Raw genomic sequence first — 22,835 nt, 5'->3', positions numbered from 1 at the left:
AAAAGCAAAGACACTACTTTGCCAACAAAGGTCCGTTTAGTCAAGGCTATGGTTTTTCCAGTGGTCATGTATGGATGTGAGAGTTGGACCATAAAGAAAGCTGAGCGCCGAAAAACTGATGCTTTTGAATTGTTATGTTGGAGAAGACTCTTGAGAGTCCCTTGGACTGCACGGAGATCCAACCAGTCCTTCCTAAAGAAGATCAGTCCTGGGTATTCATTGCAAGGACTAATGTTGAGGCTGAAACTCCAAAACTTTGGCCACCTCATGCAAAGAGCTGACTCATTGGAAAAGACCCTGATGCTGGGAAAGATTGAGGGCAGGAGGAGAAGGGGACAACAGAGGATGAGATGTTTGGATGGCATCATCGACTTGATGGATGTGGGTCTGAGTTGACTCCGGGAGTTGGTGATGGACCCGGAGGCCTGGCGTGCTGTGGTTGATGGGGTCACAATGACTGGACATGGACAATGTCCACAATGAATGGACACGACGAGCAACTGAACTGAATCCCTATTTTAACTTCAAACAGCTTCAAACAATATTTTAAAGATTTTTATATTTAATGTAACGCATAACCTATTTTTCTTTTATGAGAGAAATTACAAACAGTACCCTTAATTATACTCCTGCAAATAGGGCATTTCCTTAGAGAAGGGGCACATTTCCAGCATACTATCAGATGACTGAAAGTAATAAATACAATAGAGACTTCTTTGCCCATACACACTTTACATGTTCTTCTTGCAGGCTTCCCAGTGACAGACCTGAAACATCTGTTGGATTATACTTCATATTCTTTTCCACAAACAAGTTCTTATATAATGTAGGATCAATTTCTTTAAGACAGTTTTGAAGATGTTGGAGGCATATCTTCAAAATGGTATCAATCAGTTCTCTTGCTTGTAAAGGTATCTGTGTTTTTTGCTTACTAATACCATGTTCCTGTTTATTAATTACATTGGCCTTTAAAAGATTATCCAGGATAGGAAGCACACACATCAACTGTTGAAAAAGAGCCATTCTATTTCTCCAAAGTAACAGCAAATCATGCAGAAGCATGCTGGCTGCGACAGACTGCACAGAAGCATGGCCAAGAGGAGCTACCCCTCGCCCAAGGTCAGGGGTAGTGACCAAGAGTGCCAGGCTGCGTCAGCACAGGAATACCTGAGGAGCTACCCCACGTCCGAGGTCAGGGGTGGCGGCTGAGAGGAGCAACCCCATGTCCAAGGAGTGGTGGCTGCAAGGGCGCAGGAGGGACAGAGAGGAACTACTCCACGTTCAAGGTCAAGAGGGGTGGCCGTGAGGAGATATCCCTCATCCAAGGTAAGGAGCAGACGGCTGAGCTTTGCTGGAGCAAACATGGAGAGATACCCCACGTAAAAGGTAAGAGAAACCCAAGTAGATGGTACGTGTTGCAAAAGGGCATCAGAGGGCAGACACACTGAAACCATAATCACAGAAAACTAGCCAATCTGATCACATGGACCATAGCCTTGTCTAACTCAAAGAAACGAAGCCATGCTGTGTGGGGCCACCCAAGACGGGAGGGTCATGGTGGAGAAGTCTGACAGAATGTGGTCCACTGCAGAAAAGAATGGCAAACCACTTCAGTTTTCTTGCCTTAAAAACCCCATGAACAGTATGAAAAGGCAAAATGATAGGATACTGAAAGGGGATCTCCCTGGGTCGGTAGGTGCCCAATATGCTACCAGAGATCAGTGGAGAAATAACTCCAGAAAGAATGAAGGGATGGAGCCAAGGCAAAACAATACCCAGTTGTGGATGTGACTGGTGATAGAGGCAAGGTCTGATGTTGTAAAGAGCAATATTGCATAGGAACCTGGAATGTCAGGTCCATGAATCAAGGCAAATTGGAAGTGGTCAAACAGGAGACGGCAAGAGTGAATGTTGACATTCTAGGAATCAGCGAACTAAAATGGACTGGAATGGGTGAATTTAACTCAGATGACCATTATATCTACTACTGTGGGCAGGAATCCCTTAGAAGAAATGGAATAGCCATCATGGTCAACAAAAAAGTCCAAAATACAGTACTTGGATGCAATCTCAAAAATGACAAAATGATCTCTGTTTGTTTCCAAGGAAAATCATTCAATATCACGGTAATCCAAGTGTTATGTCCCAACCAGTAATGCTGAAGAAGCTGAAGTTGAACAGTTCTATGAAGACCTACAAGACCTTTTAGAACTAAAGCCCAAAAAAGATGTCCTTTTTATTATAGGGGACTAGAATGCAAAAGTAGGAAGTCAAGAAACACCTGGAGTAACAGGCAAATTTAGCCATGGAATACAGAATGAAGCAGGGTAAAGGCTAATAGAGTTTTGCCAAGAGAACGCATTGGTCATAGCGAACACCTTTTTCCAACAACACAAGAGAAGACTCTACACATGGACATCACCAGATAGTCAACACCGAAATCAGATTGATTATATTCTTTGCAGCCAAAGATGGAGAAGCTCTATACAGTCACAAAAACAAGACCGGGAACTGACTGTGGCTCTGATCATGAACTCCTTATTGCCAAATTCAGACTTAAATTGAAGAAAGTAGGGAAAACCACTAAACCATTCAGGTATGACACAAATCAAATCCCTAATGATTACACAGTGGAAGTGAGAAATAGATTTAAGGGACTAGATCTGATAGACAGAGTGCCTGATGAACTGTGGATGGAGGTTTGTGACATTGTAAGGAGACAGGGATCAAGACCATCCCCATTGAAAAGAAATGCAAAGAAGCAAAATGGCTGTGTGGGGAGGCCTTACAAATAGCTGTGAAAAGAAGAGAAGTGAAAGCAAAGGAGAAAAGGAAAGATACACTCATTTGAATGCAGAGTTCCAAAGAATAGCAAGGAGAGATAAGAAAGCCTTCCTCAGCGATTAATGCAGAGAAATACAGGAAAACAACAGAATGGTAAAGACTCGAGATATCTTCAAGAAAATGAGAGATACCAAGGGAATATTTCATGCAAAGATGGGCTCAATAAAGGACAGAAATGGTATGGACCTAACAGAAGCAGAAAATATTAAGAAGAGGTGGCAAGAATACACAGAAGAACCGTACAAAAAAGAGCTTCACAACCAAGATAATCACGATGGTGTGATCACTCAGCTAGAGCCAGACATCTTGAAAGTGAAGTCGAGTGGGCCTTAGAAATCATCACTACAAACAAAGCTAGTGGAGGTGATCGAATTCCAATTGAGCTATTTCAAATCCTGAAAGATGATGCTGTGAAAGTGCTGCACTCAATATTCCAGTAAATTTGAAAAACTCAGCAGTGGCCACAGGGCTGGAAAAGGTCAGTTTTCATTCCAATCCCAAAGAAAGGCAATGCCAAAGAATGTTCAAACTACTGCACAATTGTACTCACCTCACATGCTAGTAAAGTAATGCTCAAAATTCTGAAAGCCAGTCTTCAGTAGTACGTGAATCCTGAACTTCCAGATGTTCAAGCTGGTTTTAGCAAAGGCAGAGGAACCAGAGATCAAATTGACAACATCTGCTGGATCATTGAAAAAGCAAGTGAGTTCCAGAAAAACATCTATTTCTGCTGTACTGACTATGCCAAAGGCTTTGACTGTGTGGACCACAATAAACTGTGGAAAATTCTGAAAGAGATGGGAACACCAGACCACCTGACCTGCCTCTGGAGAAACCTATATGCAGGTCAGAAAGCAACAGTTAGAACTGAACATGGAACAACAGACTGGTTCCAAATAGGAAAAGGAGTACGTCAAGGCTGTATATTGTCACCCTGCTTATTTAAATTGTATGCAGAGTACATCATGAGAAACGCTGGCCTGGATCAAGCACGGCTGGAATCAAGATTGCCAGGAGAAATATCAATAACCTCAGATATGCAGATGACATCACCCTTATTGCAGAAAGTGAAGAGGAATTAAAGAGCCTCTTGATGAAAGCGAAAGAAGAGAGTGAAAAAGTTGGCTTAAATCTCAACATTCAGAAAACAAAGATCATGGCATCTAGTGCCATCACTTCATGGCAGATAAATGGGGAAACAGTGGAAACAGTGTCAGACTTTATTATTTTGGGCTCCAGAATCACTGCAGATGTTGATTGCAGCCATGAAATTAAGAGACGCTTACTCCTTGGAAGGAAAGTTATGACCAACCTAGATAGCATATTCAAAAACAGAGATATTACTTTGCCAACAAAGGTCGGTCTAGTCAAGGCTATGGTTTTTCCAGTAGTTATGTATGGATGTGAGAGGTGGACTCTGAAGAAAGCTGAGAACTGAAGAATTGATGCTTTTGAACTGTGGTGTTGGAGAAGACTCTTGAGAGTCCTTTGGACTGCAAGGAGATCCAACCAGTCCATCCTAAAAGAGATTAGTCCTGGGTGTTCATTGGAAGGACTAATGCTGAAGCTGAAACTCCAATACTTTGGCCACCTCATGTGAAGAGTTGACTCATTCAAAAGGACGCTGATGCTCAGAGGGATTGGGGGCAGGAGGAGAAGGGGACGGCAGAGGATGAGATGGCTGGATGTCATCGCTAACTTAATGAACATGAGTTTGAGTGAGCTCCGGGAGTTGGTGATGGACAGGGAGCCCTCGCGTGCTGTGATTCATGGGGTCGCAAAGAGTCGGACACAACTGACTGACTGAACTGAACTGAACTGAATGGCAAATCATCTGATGCTATTTCTTCGGTTTGTCTTTAATTCTCTTCCTCTTTTTCTTCTTCTCTTTTTTCATCTTCAGCATTAAGAAGTCCTGATACAATATCATTAACTGTTTTTAACTTCATCCGATTTTTAGGATCCTACTCTGAACTCTAAAACTGGTCCGCTTTACCAGTCTTCTACTAAAGCCCATTTCCAAGGCAGGTTTAACCACAGGTATATTCATCATGACTACATCATCTGAAGAACTTTCTCCTGGTCCAAAATGAACAATTGGTGGATGAGCATTTTCAACTCAAGGAGTATATGAAGTTGACAATAGCTGTTCAGAAGATGAAGTTATCTAACTTGAATCTCATCGCTGCTCTTTCAAGCATATCAAAAAGTCATACCTTGGAAAACACTTGGAGTGTTCTACCCATGGGTTATCTCCAGATTTCCAACATCTTAACCCACCATCACAACAAAAGTACTTGACATCATCATTACAACCTACATGATAGAAACCAGCACTTGCAAGGCTGAACTGGTACAGTCAATGGCCAGCACGTAAATGTTCTCAGTCACGCTGCATGTGTCTGCATGCTCAAATTTTAAATGCTGAACCTCTGCATTTCCAGAGAATTTCCAAAAATGGACAGTTGGGGAAAAGTCTCCAGTGCTCTAGCATAACATCATCCTTTGGTTTCCAGTTATTTAGCATCTTACCACAAAACAGGTAGGCAAAACAGGCTACCCTGTCTCCAGGTCCTATGTAATAAAAGCCTGCTGCTGCTGCTGCTGCTAAGTCACTTCAGTCGTGTGTGACTTTGTGCGACCCCATAGATGGCAGCCCATCAGGCTCCCCCGTCCCTGGGGTTCTCTAGGCAAGAACACTAGAGTGGGTTGCCATTTCCTTCTTCAATATGTAATAAAAGCCAGCTGTTACTAATTCTGATGGTGACAGAAAGGTTAATGGCCACATGTGGTAAGTAAGAAATCTCGCTTCTTCAGTAGTCATGGCATAACTGTAGGAGTTAGTCCTCAATGGGTAAAAGTCTTCAACTGCTCTAGAAGTAATAGGGTTTGGTGAAAGGCTGGAAGAAGAACCACTGAATGAGCTACTATGTTCCAAAGTGGATGATAATGAATGAATAAAGCTGTTTCTCATTGGAGAAGAAGCATTTTTAGAAGTGGATTGCAGATTAGTAACAGAAACTCTGAATAAAGCTACAGCTAGGATACAGTTGTTTATGCTTCTCAATAGGATTTTCTCCTTATTTCCAGTTATCCAGCATCAGGCAACAACAGAAGCATTTGACCTTGTTATTCACACCAGTGTAATAAAAAACCAGCATGAGCAAGACTCCTTCCTGAGACAGGAACACTGGTGGGAAAAGCTGAATATGTATACTGACTATGCAGCTGAATATCAAGACTCGGTAGAGTTCATATGAAAAGTCATATGTCATTTCTTGTTTGTTGCCAATTGTCCAATTTGACAAGATTGTGCTATCTTCCATCACACTCTAAATTTTTCGATACAAGGGACATATCTTTGGGAGGTAGTTTTGTACATGAGTGATTTTACTTTTGACAGCTAAAATCCTTTACATGAACTTTTTCTTCTGCCCATAGAATTTTGACATGAATAATATCACTCATGCCCATAGAGTTTTGACATGAATAATATCACTCATGATACAGTGGGCTTCCCTGGTGGCTCAAACAGTAAAGAATCTGCAGTAATGTGGGAGACCCGAGTTTGATCCCTGGGTCGGGAAATCCCCCTGGAGAAAGGAATGGTGACTCACTCCAGCATTATTCTTGGAGAATTCCATGGACCGAAGAGCCTGGTGAGCTACAGTCCACAGGGTCACAAAGAGTTGGACACAACTGAGCGACTAACACACATACATATGCTATAGTAATGCTTAAGCAAGATGATCCTGGAATCTATAGTGTTAGCTCTTACTGATATTTTTAGTTTATAGTTAGATAATTACACAGAGATGTGAACATATGTCAATCAACATTTTAATTGTAAACGTCAGTTTAGTTATCAAGAGACAACTCTATTATGTAATATCTTTAAATAGGTCAGAATTATATAAATTTCATATTTTTCCAAAATAAATGATCCAAATCTCCACAAAGGTAACATATATCAATTGAGAATTTTTAATCTTTATTACAAAAGCAATGCTAAAGTCTGAAACATGTAAAATTATAGTATGGAAGATACACTTAAACTAATTGTTAACTCCTTTAATGTTATATTCATGTTAATCAATATATCATTTTATTTGGGGTTTTTTTTTTCCGTTGATTTTTAAAGAGACCTAATGATCACAGTTTTTAATGTATTCTAAAATGCTTGTAAATGAAAATTCGTATAGAGAATTAAATTCAGCTTCTGATTTCACCAGGACTTCCCTGGTGGCTCAGACGGTAAAGCGTCTGTCTACTTTATGAGGCAGACCTGGGTTCAGTCCCTGGGTTGGGAATATCTCCTGGAGAAGGAAATGACAACCCATTCCAGTATTCTTGCCTGGGAAATCCCATGGATGGAGAAGCCCATGGTGTCGCAGAGTCGGACACGACTGAGCGACTTCACTTTCACATCTGATTTCAAAGACATTTTCCCAAATAAGAAAATCTGTCCCAAAATGTAATGCAAATTACATTTCTAAATTCCACATTTTTCTAAGACATTCTGCTTTTATCAAAAAGCAGATTTTGTACAATAAATTGTACACTGTGTAATTTTTCTAGTCATTCCCTTTAAGAAGTTAGAAAAATGAACCATCAATTCACATGATCTTTACACATTTGCTCAGTAGAATATATAGTATAGACAATCACTAGTTCAGTGGGAGTTCTTTGATTGCAGAGGACTTAACTGTTTAAGTAACCACATTGAGTAAGATACATTGCAGATTTCACTTCTGGAAATATTACATGAATCATTTGATATCACATGAATCAAACTAATTCTAGCAAAGCAAGCAGTCCAAAGTTCAAATTAAAAGTTAAAATCTGCTCTTTAAGGATAGAATTACCTATATCCCTTGCAAATTCTCTTTAGCTTAAAGATACATCTGATTTCAAAAATTATTTATATCTAATACCTAACTTTCAAAAACCTATAGTGCTGATTGGTACAAATAACACTTATGAAGCTATCTGTATAACTCTGTTTCTAAAAACTGATTTGCTAATATAAGGTAATCCCAGATATGTTTCAAATGCATTTCACAAGTTATCTAATAGAGAAATCAATTATGGTGTTCTTCGTTACAAACAAAAACATAGACTTGTTGAATTAATATAAACAAAGAAAAAATGGCCTTTAGCTAGTCCTTGAATTTCAGATTTCTTTCTAAAATATTTCCCTTAGATAGACTCCATCTTTTTGTCTTATAAACCCAAAGTACTGAATTGGTCTTATTCATTATTTCTCTAATTTGTCAAAGTTAATTTGAATTCTAATCTCATGGTATCCAAGATTCCATCAACCGTGTCCAATTTCCTGTCATCCAAAACTTAATAATAAGTCTCTTGTTTTAGTCTCCCAAGTAGTGAATTTTATGAAATAATACTGATCCTCGAACTACATATTGTCATTTAAAATTCAATATAACTTTTGGGGTCAACATTAGGTTGTTCATAAGTATACAACATTAAACTATTCTAATCAGATGTCCACTTTGCTAATAATCATTAGTATTTCTAAAAGTTTTTTGTTGTAATCTCTAATGGTCATGGTAAGGGGCTTCCCTGATAGCTCAGTTAGTAAAGAATCTGCCTGCAATGCAGGAGACCCCAGTTTGATTTCTGGGTCAGGAAGATCCGCTGAAAAAGGGATAGGCTACCCACTACAGTATTCTTGGGCTTCCCTTGTGGCTCAGTGGGTAAAGAATCTGCCTGCAATGCGGGAGGCCTGGGTTTGATCCCTTGGTTGGGAAGGTCCCCCTGGAGAAGGGAAAGGCTAGCCACTCCAGTATTCTGGCCTGGAGAATTCCATGGACTGTTTTATAGTCCTGGGGTCACAGAGTTGGACACGACTGAGTGACTTTCACTTTCACTAATGGTCATGGTATAATTCCAAAGGTGACCAAGAGGGTTTATATCAGAGATACAAACTCTATCCAGAATAACAAAGTGAGTTTATGATTAACAATTGCATGAAACTTGTTGCCTAGAGAAAAACCAAGGAGAACAGGGACACAGAAGAAAGAGCTAGACTGTCACTGTATTTTATCAATTACATATCCATTCCTTCAAACAAACTCTTGAAGACTTCCCTGCCAACAATTCCCATAGCTTCTTATCACATTTCCCTTTCTATATTCCTTTCCTTTTGTGAAATGATTTTTCTTTCCCTTTACTATCTACTAAAATATAGACTCCACCGTAAATTCTTTTTGATCAAGAGAACAAGTTATGAGTCAATATTACTTGGATGTGAGTCCTTGCTGTACTATTCAAGATCTGCAACAAGTAAATAACCTCATTTTGCTTTTCATTCCTCTCCTTTAACATGAGGATAATGGTAGTTCCTATCTCAGGATTGTTTGGAAGATTATGTGAGCTACCATAGGAAAAGAACTTACAACTATAGTAAGCACTACTTGAGTGTTTGCAATTATTATTTTGTTTACAATTATTGATGTTATGTGAGAGCTTGTTTACCTTGACAGAATTTATCATGTTTCTTCCAAATGATTTCATATCTATTTCAGAATATACAACATTGTAATAATTTTTGTTTTTAATTTGTGTGCTTCACATGTACTATGAACAACCAGAGACCAGGAGTCAGGTTACATGAATCATATGGTCTTCTGGACATAGATGGTTGTTAATTAATGTTTAGGAAGAATGGGAACTAAAAGGAATGAAGGAATAAATAAAGTAGAGCTTTGTAAAGGAAGTAAGGTTTTGGTCTTTTATAGCATAAGTTTGGTAAGGTCCTCATATGATTCACTAATACACAGACTCCTTCAAACAGATTCAGAAGGAATCTAGTAATTAACACTGGTTCATAAACTGCCTGCATCTGGATCATATGGAAGATGGGCATTTAAAAAACTACAAACAGGACATGCTTACAAGATCTCTTAGAGTGGCCTTAGAGTTTACATTTTAACAAGTTTCAAGTTTCAAGCACATGAACCATGTCCATGGTGATGGTGGTAGTTTAGTCACTATGTCGTGTCCGACTCTGGTGACCCCATGGACTGTAGCCCGCGAGGCTCCTCTGTCCATGGGATTTCTCAGACAAGAATACTGGAGTGGATGCCCATTTACTTTTCTGGGGGATCTTGCTGACCCAGGGATGGAACCCGTGTCTCCTGCATTGCAGATAGATTTTTTTACCAACAGAGCCACCAAGGAAGCCTGAGCCATGTTTATGCTACATTTTAATCCATTCAAGTAAGGATAGTTGGCTTGCTTTGAGAAAAGGTGAGACAGAAAAGTCTCTTTAGAGAGCTGTGTTCCCAACTATTACCATGATCCTAATTGCGTTACAGCCTGGCCTTGAGAAACAATGTCCATAAAAGCATGTGCTGGGATAGACTGTTAAGTAATACTTTTCCCCTCAAAATAACAGAAAATAATTTCAATCGTGGTGTTTTTTTTTGTGCTTGTTGCCTTAATTTTTATCAAGTTTTTTTTGTATATATGAAACGATAAATAATATACAGTCCATTCTGTGGAGCTGGACAGGACAAAGCAAGGAGAAAGGAGATGAGTAAACACTATAGACTATTATTCATCCTTATATATCTACGAATATCATCCTGTTACCACACGAGTATGAAGTTATCTAATCTCCTCAGAGTCTATTTTTTGTGCCCTCTAAGAAAACAACAGATGGACATGAGGCATCTGAAAGGCAGGAAGATCAAAGTGAACTAAAAGGTGTGCACGGTAATGTCTTGAAAAATAGCCAGCTTCTCATTTCTCAATCCAGATAGTTACAAAGTAAACGTATCTTTGTCACACGTTGGTTTTAACCAAATTTTAATAAGCATTTATAATCTGACTACATACAGAATAATGTAGGTATACTGAGGTATAGAGAAATGTAATGTAACTTCCATCCTTAAGGAATTAAAAATCTACAAAAAGATGCTGGCACTTACTTGAGTAGATATCAAGATGCAGCCCCTATTAAAAGTAAAATATAAAAACTGAGATAGTTTTGAGGAGGGAGTCTTTTCACTTTCATGCATTGGAGAAGGAAACGGCAACCCACTCCAGTATTCTTGCCTGGAGAATCCCAGGGACAGAGGAGACTAGTGGGCTGCCATCTATGGGGTCGCACAGAGTCGGACACGACTGAAGTAACTTAGCAGCAGTAGCGGCAGCAGCAATCTGTTATGGCAGCTTTGAGCAGGAAATTTTTTACAAAGGAAACTGTGTTTCTTTCTGGCCTAGAAGAATTTGAGGACTTCCCTGGCAGTCCAGAGGTTAAGAGGCCATACTTCTACTGCAAGTTTGGATCCTTGGTCAGGGAACTAAGATTCTGCATGCCTAAAAATAAAAAAAACAAACAAACAAACAAAAAAAAAAAACAGAGAGAGAGGGAGATAATGCATTGAATATGAAGAGAACAGAGAAATGATAGAAGGAGAAAGATATCACTAGAGATTTCAGCAGAAAACTGAGCTAAGGCACAGAAATGAGAACGTGTAGCCATTTGGGGGGTGTATCAACATATACTGTGGTAGAATACTGAGTGTCTGTGAAGGCTGGTATGTCTTTGAAGACACAATGGGAGGGTAGCAAGGAGATACAAAAATACAATTAGATTTGTAAAAGTATTTTTTTTAATTATGAAGTATTAACCATGAATAAAATAGAACTATTTTTTATTTTTAGGAAGAAGGAACAAAAAATGAGTGAGACCTGAAGGTGAGAAGTATGGTACTTTGCATAGCAAAGATAGTTACTTTTTGATAATAGAAAATAAAAAATAATGAGAGAGGTGAATAAGGTGAGTTCTGACAAGTCCTCTATTAACTTCATTGATAAGAGGAAGCCACTGTAGGTTCTGTGCACAAAGTAACATGATTAATTATGTGTTGAGACAACTAAGAACTGGTAATAATCTTAAGCAAAACATATTTATGAAGGTTAATCTTTTAAAGTGAGATTATGGAGATCTAAAAAAATAAATATGAAGACTTTGAACTAAATACAATTTAAAATACCTATGCTAATATCTGATCAATAATTGGTTATCCTTTGTGTATTCAGTCATACATGTAATTGTGATTTTATCATTTCAATATTAATTATTGATTATGGAATACTTCTCTCTGAAAAGGTGCACTCTATGCTATAACAGGAATGAGAGGGCAAAAGGGTATTAACAAGTTTATCTTTGGGTTCTCTTTCCACTGCGATCCTCGGAAGTCTGAACAAGTCACTTTCAGTTTTCCTGGGCATTTTCTAATATGTTAAGATTCATTTTTCTAATATTTCAGAGTACAGTTTTAGTTTAAATGTACAAAATAATCTACAGAGATTTCTGTTATGAAGAAAGAGCTATTAAGACTCAAGTGAACTATCTTTTATGCAGTTGAGGATTCTAACCCAGGGTTATAATATACTGTTCTTATTTTAGTTTCAGTTTGATCAGGAGAGGAAAAAAATATTTTCTATACTATGCTGATTTTTCTAATAAAACATACATTCCCGGTTTTAATTAGAAAATGCAAAATTTCAACGTTAAATATTCATATTTTCTTTATTATTTAATGTATCATCTTACATAAATTTTTATAGTGTTTTCACAAATTATGAAGGTTAAAATTGGGGATGGTCATATCAACATATAGATTCATCTGAGTCCTGTGCCACACTAGTAACGAAAGTATTTTTGCATAAAAGAACCATTGGTATCATGCTTGTGTGCTCTGTCGTGTATGCCTCTTTGCAACCCCATGGACTATAAGCCACTGGGCGCCTCTGTCCATGGAATTTTCCAGGCAAGAATAATGAAGTGGGTTACCATTTCCTACTCCAATAAAAGACATATATGATTGTTTTTAAAAAGTAGTAACATACATCTTAATTTTTCACAGATAAGACTCACATCATTTTGATATTTGGCAAAACTAATACAATTATGTAAAGTTTAAAAATAAAATTAAAAAAAAAGAAAAGAAAACCAAAGTAAATTTCAGAATTGTAAAAACTTTTTAAAATAAGTGTGATTTTCATAGTTTTCTATGGGATTCAAGCTTCCTCTAAATACTGAACTGCTCTACTACATGTGATGACTTGTTTACAGGTGCAGTGACCTGATGAGGACTCTTAAACCAGAGAACTGAAAATCAGTATCAATTAGATATAAATCAGACTAAAACTGTTGATTTGTATATATCAAGAATATTATAAAATGGAAGGCATTGTTACTCAGTTTCCAATTATTGAAAGTGTGAAAGAGAACTATCTGCAACTTTCTTATGCTAAACCCTTTCTTTCCAGAGAATTTTATTAGGGAAACTGAGTGGTGTACAGAAATTTGTAAGACCTAGAGATGTATGTTCTCATTTTGGTTTTGATATCCATTATCCACATGGACTTAGGCGAGTTACATATAAATAATACATATGTGCAGTGGAGGCAATAACTTCCTCATGTGGTGTTGCTCTAAGCAGTAAATGAGATAATTTAGTAAAGTTCCAGTACACAGCAGGTACTCAATAATTGTTCTCCTGACTTCCTTCTCTTCAACTTGAAGACCGTGTTTCATTTTTTGTTTCCTACCTAAAATTAGTTATTTTTTATTTAAATGTCTACAAATCTGTTGTTCAGGTGCTAAATCATGTCTGACTCTTTGTGACCCCATGAACTGCAGCACCCCATGCCTGCCTGTCCCTCACAATCTCTCTGAGTTTGCCCAAGTTCATGTCCATTGAGTCGGTGATGCTATCTAATCATCTCATCCTCTGCTGCCCTCTTCTCCTTTTGCCTTCCATCTTTCCCAGTATCAGGGTCTTTTCTAATGAACTGGCTGTTTACATCAGGTGGCCAAAGTATTATACAAATCAACAGCTGGTTAATTTCCATTAGTTGCTCTGACAAATGTCAAATCATTAGCTTTACTATGCAACCCATTCAGTAAGCTCTCTATAAGAGACCTTATAACCCTCATAACTTCCTCCTTCCTTCATCATACAGCATCCATTTCTTTGGTACTGTGGTAAATGTTAACAGTACTAAGAAGGTTAGCATATGGTTCCTGCCCTTAAGAATCTCAGCTTCTAGTAGGAGAGACAGACATGCAAACAATTAAAATATACTTAAATGATCATTAAAATACATGTAAAGTTTAAACCATCCCTTAATTTTACAGTGTACTCTTTAAACCATGCAAAATATCCATATCAAATTGATTCAGTAAATATTTGCTTATTACCTGCTATGTGCTAGGCTGATGGAATTTTTAAAAAATAGTCTCTACGAGGACACAACATTCGGGGACCACAATGAAAATCGAGCTATATGTGACTCGAGAATGTCAGTATGGTGCTCCTGAGACACTGATGTCACCTTCCACTTGTCACTGGAGATGCAGCAATGTGACTTAGGATAGAGACTTCTGCATTTAATCGGGAATAATGATTCATGGGCTTCAGTGTTTCTTCCTTCATACAGGCTTCAAAAATAGCCTCATTTTGGTACAAACCAGTAAGGTACTTGTCTTCCCCAAACTTACACAAAATGCAAAGAGTGAATAAGAGAAATATAAAGTACTGAAATTGCATAGGATAAAACCTGTGGAGCAGAACCACTATCCAGTGTACTTCACATCACAGAGCCTAGCAATCATTTCAGATTGAGTTATAGAAAAAAAAGGCATTTCGCAGTAAGATATCTACCCTAAAAGGTTTGCATTGCATTCTCCTTCATGATGTTGTTCATGAGCATCACTTTTACATTATGAAGCATTCAAAACCACTGTGAGAAATATTACCTCACATGGTCTTTCAGATCTAGGAAACGGCTTTTCCAAAAAGATTATCCTATTTCTCAACTAAGATAAAAGGCAAAGAAAAAGTGACAGATGACAATGTCAGCCAATCATTATTATGTATGGAAACTCAATTCTGACAGGAGGAGAGTGTATTCCTAATCTTTGTTCCTTTTCCAGGATCAACAAAATTTTATCCCAAGCATGTTAAGTTGCTTCAGTCGTGTCCGACTCTTTGCGACCATATGGACCGTAGCCTTCCAGACTCCTCTGTGGGATTCTCCAGGCAAGAATACTAGAGTGGGTTGCTGTGCTGAGATCTTCCTGCTCAAAGATTGAACTTGTGTCTCTTACATCTCTTGCACTGACAAGCAGGTTCTTTACTTCTAGCACCACCTGGGAAGCCCATCCTAAAGTAAAACAAACTGCAAATGAAAGCAATCAACTCTCTGCACTCAGGAAAGTCAGACATTATTCTGATCTTATTTTGTCTGTACTTTTCTGTTTGTTTAGCTTGAGTTTAGAAAAAGTGAAAGTGAGTGAAGTCGCTCAGTTGTGTCCGACTCTTTGAGACCCTGTGGACTGCAGCCTACCAGGCTCCTCTGTCCATCAGATTCTCCAGACCAGAATACTGCAGTAGGTTCCCATTTCCTTCTCCAGGGGATCTTCCTGACCTAGGGATCGAACCTGGGTCTCCCGCATTGCAGGGAGACGCTTTACCCTCTGAACCACGAGGGAAGCTCAAAGCTTTAGAGATAAACAATCTTTTAAGTTTTCAACATAATGATTTATTGACCAGTTTATTTTTATTTTACTTATGTTGCTCACATAAATTTCTATTGTTTTGAGTAGCCAAACACTGCTCTGAAACTGAAGTCTGCAAAGGCAATCTAAAGTGAAGCAATAAAAATTCATTCCACAGAAATGCAAAGTTCCTCAAATAATAAAAATGTATTAAAGGAGGAAATATTAGAATTAGGAAGAGAATTTACCTAAAAATTGCCCTATTATCTTCCACTATTTTGTTCTCCAAAGGAATATCAAAAAAAAAAGGTTATAATTAACTTTATTTTTCAGTTAGTAAAAGAAACAAAACATCTAATAAGAAAAGTCTGACTGTTTCCCACCATAATATACATAAATTCTATACGGGAAGAATGGAAACGGAAACTGAACATGGTAATTTTATAGAGATATTTGATTTTTTTAATATAATAAAATGTCTAAAACATGGTATTTTGTTTTAGAAACTAGTATTTGTTGCTATACTTATACAGTCATTCTGAATATAGCTCTATAAATGAGGATTTCCTTTCTTTAAAAGAAGAAAAAAAAATTCGTCCTAGAGATTAAATGAATTCAGTTCAGTTCAGTTCAGTCGCTCAGTTGTGTCCAACTCTTTTCGACCCCATGAATTGCAGCACACCAGGCCTCCCTGTCCATCACCAACTCCCGGAGTTCACTCAGACTCACGTCCATCGAGTAAGTGATACCATCCAGCCATCTCATCCTCTGTCATCCCCTTCTCCTCCTGCCCCCAATCCCTCCCAGCATCAGAGTCTTTTCCAATGAATCAGCTCTTCACATGAGGTGGCCAAAGTACTGGAGTTTCAGCTTCAGCATCATTCCCTCCAAAGAAATCCCAGGGCTGATCTCCTTTAGAATGGACTGGTTGGATCTCCTTGCAGTCCAAGGGACTCTCCAGAGTTTTCTCCAACACCACAGTTCAAAAGCATTAATTCTTCAGGGCTCAGCTTTCTTCACAGTACAACTCTCACATCCATACCTGACCACAGGAAAAACCATAGCCTTGACTAGACAGACCTTTGTTGGCAATGTCTCTACTTTTGAATATGCTATCTAGGTTGGTCATAACTTTCCTTCCAAGGAGTAAGCGTCTTTTAATTTCATGGATGTAATCTCCATCTTCAGTGATTCTGGAGCTCAAAAAAATAAAGTCTGACACTGTTTCCACTGTTTCCCCATCTATTTCCCATGAAGTGATGGGACTAGATGCCATGATCTTCGTTTTCTGAACGTTGGGCTTTAAGCCAACTTTTTCACTCTCTACTTTCACTTTCATCAAGAGGCTCTTTAATTCCTCTTCACTTTCTGCCATAAGGGTGGTGTCATCTGCATATCTGAGGTTACTGATATTTCTCCCGGCAATCTTGTTTCCAGCTTGTGCTTCTTCCAGCCCAGCGTTTCTCATGATGTACTCTGCTTATAAGTTAAATAAGCAGGGTGACAATATACAGCCTTGACATACTCCTTTTCCTATTTGGAACCAGTCTGTTGTTCCATGTCCAGTTGTAAGTGTTGCTTCCTGACCTGCATATAGGTTTCTCCAGAGGCAGGTCAGGTGGTCTGGTATTCATCTCTTTCAGAATTTTCCACAGTTTATTGTGATCCACACAGTCAAAGGCTTTGTCATAGTCAATAAAGCAGAAATAGATGCTTTTCTGGAACTCTCTTGCTTTTTTGATGATCCAGCAGATGTTGGCAATTTGGTCTCAGGTTCCTCTGCCTTTACTAGAACCAGCTTGAACATCTGAAAGTTCACGATTCATGTACTGCTGGAGCCTGGCTTGGAGAATTTTGAGCATTATTTACTAGCATGTAAGATGAGTGCAATTGTTCGGTAGTTGAGCATTCTTTGGCGTTGCCTTTCTTTCGGATTGGAATGAAAACTGACCTTTTCCTGTGGGCACTGCTGAGTTTTCCAAATTTGCTGGCATATTGAGTCAAGCACTTTCACAGCTTCATCTTTCAGGATTTGAAATAGGTCAACTGGAATTCCATCACCTCCACTAGCTTTGTTCATAGTGATGCTTTCTAAGGCCCACTTGACTTCACATTTCAGGATGTCTGGCTCTAGGTGAGTGATCACACCATCATGATTATCTTGGTTGTGAAGATCTTTTTTTGTGCAGTTCTTCTGTGTATTCTTGCCACCTCTTCTAAATATCTTCTGCTTCTGTTAGGTCCACATTATTTCTGTCCTTTATCGAGCCCATCTTTGCATGAAATGTTCCCTTGGTATCTGTAAGTTTCTTGAAGAGATCTCTAGTCTTTCCCATTCTGTTGTTTTCCTCTATTTATTTGCATTGATCGCTGAGGAAGGCTTTCTTATCTCTTCTTGCTATTCTTTGGAACTCTGCATTCAGATGCTTATATCTTTCCTTTCCTCCTTTGCTTTTTGCTTCTCTTCTTTTCACAACTATTTGTAAGGTCTCCCCAGACAGCCATTTTGCTTCTTTGCATTTTTTTTCCCATGGGGATGGTCTTGATTCCTGTCTCCTGTACAATGTCACGAACCTCAGTCCATTGTTCATCAGGCACTCTGTCTATCAGATCTAGTCCCTTAAATCTATTTCTCAATTCCAGTGTATAATCATAAGGGATTTGATTTAGGTCATACCTGAATGGTCTAGTGGTTTTCCCTACTTTCTTCAATTTAAGTTTGAATTTGGCAATAAGGAGTTCATGATCTGAGCCACAGTCAGCTCCCAGTCTTGTTTTTGCTGACTGTATAGAGCTTCTCCATCCTTGGCTGCAAAGAATATAATCAATCTGATTTCGGTGTTGACCATCTGGTGATGTCCTTATGTAGAGTCTTCTCTTGTGTAATTCAAATCACAAATAGGACCAGAACCCAGATCTTCAGATACCCATTTTCCTTTTCTACCAAAGTTGTAAGTAGGCTAATTCAGCACTGATTAATTAATTCTATGTGAGAACTTTAGAACAAATATATATATATATATTTGTTATATATATATAACAAATGTATATGTTTATAACCTATATATATATAATATATATATATATATATATATTTGTTCTAAAGTTCTCACTTCTTTTCAACTCTGAGAATGTGGTAAAACTTCTTATCTTCTACAAAGTTTGAAACAGAGCACACAAATACTTTTCTTGTTACATTCTATGGCCAGTGCCTAGAGGCTGCCAAGATGTGTTACAAGTCTGAAGCTGTGCCTTGGGTTATAATCAGCAGGCAATATCTGCACAATCACATAAGAGTGATAGAGCATATGTGTGGGCTTCCCAGGTGGCACTAAAGGTAAAGAACCCTCGCACCAATGCAGGAGACAACAGAGATGTGGGTTTGATATCTCAGTGGGGAAGATCCCCTGGAGGAAAGCATGGCAACCCATTGCAGTATTCTGTCCTAAAGAATCCCCATGGACAGAAGAGCCTGGTGGGCTACAGTCTATAGGATTTCAAAGAGTCGGACATGACTAAAGTGACTTAGCACACAGCACATGTGTTTTAGACAGTTTAAATCCCCTAAGTTTTTTTTTTTTTCTTGAGCTGTTACTTTACTCAGAAATCATTCAAATTTAAAATCACTCTCATCATAAAAATAAACTTATAAAATGACAGCATAGATATATTTTGACATTAGATTTTAGATTAATAATCTGTATAGAACTACTGAATAATTAATGAGTAAGGACTAATCAGTTGGAGAAAGCAACGGCACCCCACTCCAGTACTCTTGCCTGGAAAATCCCATGGATGGAGGAGCCTAGTAGGCTGCAGTCCATGGGGTCGCTAAGAGTTGAACAGGATTGAGCGACTTCACTTTCACTTTTCACTTTCATGCACTGGAGAAGGAAATGGCAACCCACTCCAGTGTTCTTGCCTGGAGAATCCCAGGGACGGGGGAGCCTGGTGGGCTGCCGTCTATGGGGTCACACAGAGTCGGACACGACGGAGTGACTTAGCAGCAGCAGCAGCAAGGACTAATCAGTATAATAAGCCTTAAACTTGCAAGATAAATCTATCCAATGCATATTATTAAACAATCTTGATTTTTTTTTCCTGTATTTTAGAGTTAGAAATGTGTCATTGCATGTGTTACTCTTCTACATATTTTAGGTCTTTAAATATAATAATGAAAAAGATATCAAGGGGAGGGAGTTAAATCCAAACTTAGTGAATCCTAATATCCTATACATCCAGAATATCCAAAATGAAACAACTCCATTATACAGACCGTATGACATAGAAGTGGTTAATAATTCAAACTCTGGAGCAAGACTTGAATTCTATCTCTATCACCAGATTCTGAATGAGGACACATTACTTAGCCTCATTTTACTTTAAATTCTGTATCCATTAATGTGTTTAATTATAATAACTACTTAAGAGAGTTATTGTGAGGGTTTACGAAGATGATACAACATCTGGAAAACCCTCAGAACAGTACTCAGATTAGAGTAAGCATTTGTGTTGATATTAATTATTATTTAAAGAAGAAAACATTTTTGTCTGCAGTGAGCTCTTATAGTTGGGGCTCTTTTTATTTGTATTAGTATCATTTTGTATTTCCTTTCAAAAGTTAACTGCAGATGAGAGAAACAATGATGTGGCTTATAAGGTACACCGTTAATATCAAGGTGATGACAAATAAAACAATGGTGAACTTATTATGTTGTCAGCATCACGGACTACACTCGATGCTGTGTGTTTCTGTTAGTCTCTTAGTCATGTCTGACTCTTTGTGATCCCATGTACTGTAGCCCACCAGGCTCGTCTATCCACAGAATTCTCCAGGCAAGAATACCAGGGTGGCTAGCCATTCTCTTCTCCAGGGGATATTCCCCACATAGGGATTGAACCTGGGTCTCCCGCATTGCAGGCAGATTCTTCACCACTGAGCCACCAGAAATTCCCATCACTTTGTCATATACTTGATGTTACATAGGTTATTATTCTTTATATGTCACATATTTATTATTCAAAGTAAATTGCAAATTGAATGTCTTACTTCTTGATATTATTTATTTTAAAACAAGCAATTTCCACATGTTTCTAGTTGCACTAAAATGAATTGAGGTGCTAAAAGTATGATTTGTGATGGAAAATGTTAAACTACAATGCATTGGTCAATAGTCATATGCCAAAAATGAAATATATTATATACAAATACATAAACATATATGTATATATTTCACTTTATTTTCCTTATTAGATTTTAAGTACCATGATGTCAGAAATCAAATCTGTCCTGTTTTCTGTGCTATCTCCAGGGCTGAGTGGCACACAGTTACTCAAGTAAGTATCTTTGGATTTATTTTACATCTAAATGATAAGTAAGAGCTTTCATTCATTCATTCAATAGCTTTTTATTGGGTCTCGATCGGTTTAGTAATCTCTGATACCAAGAGCTAATAATTTACCCATGACATTTTATATAAAATATATTTGAGTAATAGTAACTGCTAACACTTATTAGGAACTTATGTGTCAGATTATGTTAGTAGATCAACATAACATTCTTTAATCCCCACCACAAAGCTATGAAATACTTTATTTCCATTTGTGTAATGAGAAAAAACAAAGCATAGACAGGTTAACTGTATTGCCAAGGTTACTATATTAGTAAATGATAAAGCTGAAATTCTAACTCTGTCTCATTTCTGACATGCCTTACACAACTGCAAAGAGTTATAGCTACAGATAAAGAGGGCACTAGCTCTGCTTGGAAGCGAATTAAATAATTTAACTGTAAATATTCCTGTAGCATATTGTTATTAAGTTCCCAGCATATAATTTTATGTTTCTATAAAGTAATATATGTCTAGAAAGACAGAAAGACAAAGATTGCTTTATACTAATATTTCATTTGAAAACCATTAATATAATATGATTAGTGAAAGTCATGCTAATAATACTCATATAAATCATGCTATTACAACAGATAAATGAGTGAACTATAAATTAAGATTAAATGTATTGATAAATAACATTTGCCCTTATTTTTCATTATTTTTATATCTTAAAATAATTTTCAATAACATGTTATATATCTCTGTGTGACTCTGATAATATTTAAAATGATATAGAATTATTCAGTTGTATTAATGAAAATCAGATCAGATCAGATCAGATCAGTCACTCAGTCATGTCTGACTCTTTGCGACCCCATGAATCGCAGCACGCCAGGCCTCCCTGTCCGTCACCAACCCCCGAAGTTCACTCAGACTCACGTCCATCGAGTCAGTGATGCCATCCAGCCATCTCATCCTCTGTCGTCCCCTTCTCCTCTTGCCCCCAATCCCTCCCAGCATCAGAGTCTTTTCCAATAAGTCAACTCTTCGCATGAGGTGGCCAAAGTACTGGAGTTTCAGCTTTAGCATCATTCCTTCCAAAGAAATCCCAGGGCTGATCTCCTTCATAGGCCATGTAAATCATATCAAATTATTTGTATACCATAAAGGTATACTAAAATCACTGAACATGTCCTTACAAACACTAACCATATAAATGTTACTTCAATTCTTTAAAGGGTAAGTCTTAGGCATATGAATAAGTTTTAATATTGATCTAATGGGGGAAAATAGTATCTATCTCATATGGGTATTCTGAGGGCTAAATAGGAAATAATCTAGAATGTTAAGAAAGGTTTATGTGTCTGTTTTTACTATCAGATTTGGGGGCTGAGTCTGTCAGAGTCACATTTCTGTGTTATTATCCAAGTACGTTTGCTACTATGACTAAGTATTTTTCCAAAAAAAAAGTACAAAAACAAAACCACAACTTGACTACAATTATAACAATGTAGAAAAATGAGGTCTGTTATGTATATAAATTTACTGGATTATATCCAGTATAAATATTAACTCTCATTGTCTAATTATATGCATTAAGAATCTCAAATATTATATTACTTATAGAATTGCTTTATGTCACTTCACACTATTTCTAAAAATAAGTATATTAATTACTGTATTATGTGAAGTCTGGATAAATATATTTGTGTTATTAGTATATGTTTGCTCAAAGTTTTTAAGTTTGAATTGGAAATTAAATTCTCTTTGTTTTAGGTTAATAGGAGATTTATAGGGAAAGCTAGATTTATCCTTTCAGATTTACCTAAGTATAGCTTCTTAATCTGATTTTCCAGTACACCATATTTAGTCTCTGATCCCAAGTTAATTCTATGTTCCTCATTAATAATATATTTTATTCAATGTTCTTGCTTTATTTTGTTTTGGTAACAACATGTGGTAGAAAAATTTTTACATATACATGTGAGTTCCTTATTATCCATATTTAAAATATATATTACAGGATGCAAGGGAGGGTTACTGTATCAAGGCTTCTATAAATGACTTGGTTTTTCAGTTATTAATTTTGAGAAATACACTTTTTTATAACTTATCCT

General features: G+C 37.5%; 1 protein-coding gene and 1 pseudogene across 1 annotated transcript in view; both read right to left on the bottom strand.

Moving 5' to 3' along the window:
* Positions 1–22,835, bottom strand: part of NEGR1 (neuronal growth regulator 1) — a 1,034,996-nt gene that overhangs the window by 977,224 nt on the left and 34,937 nt on the right. The window lies entirely within an intron of this gene.
* Positions 506–6,226, bottom strand: LOC107132320 (baculoviral IAP repeat-containing protein 2-like; annotated as a pseudogene).

Source organism: Bos taurus, chromosome 3 (assembly GCF_002263795.3).
Source record: "Bos taurus isolate L1 Dominette 01449 registration number 42190680 breed Hereford chromosome 3, ARS-UCD2.0, whole genome shotgun sequence".
Classification (NCBI taxonomy): domain Eukaryota; kingdom Metazoa; phylum Chordata; class Mammalia; order Artiodactyla; family Bovidae; genus Bos; species Bos taurus.
The sequence above is the reverse complement of the archived record's forward strand: the minus strand, read 5'-3'. Positions and strand labels throughout refer to the sequence as shown.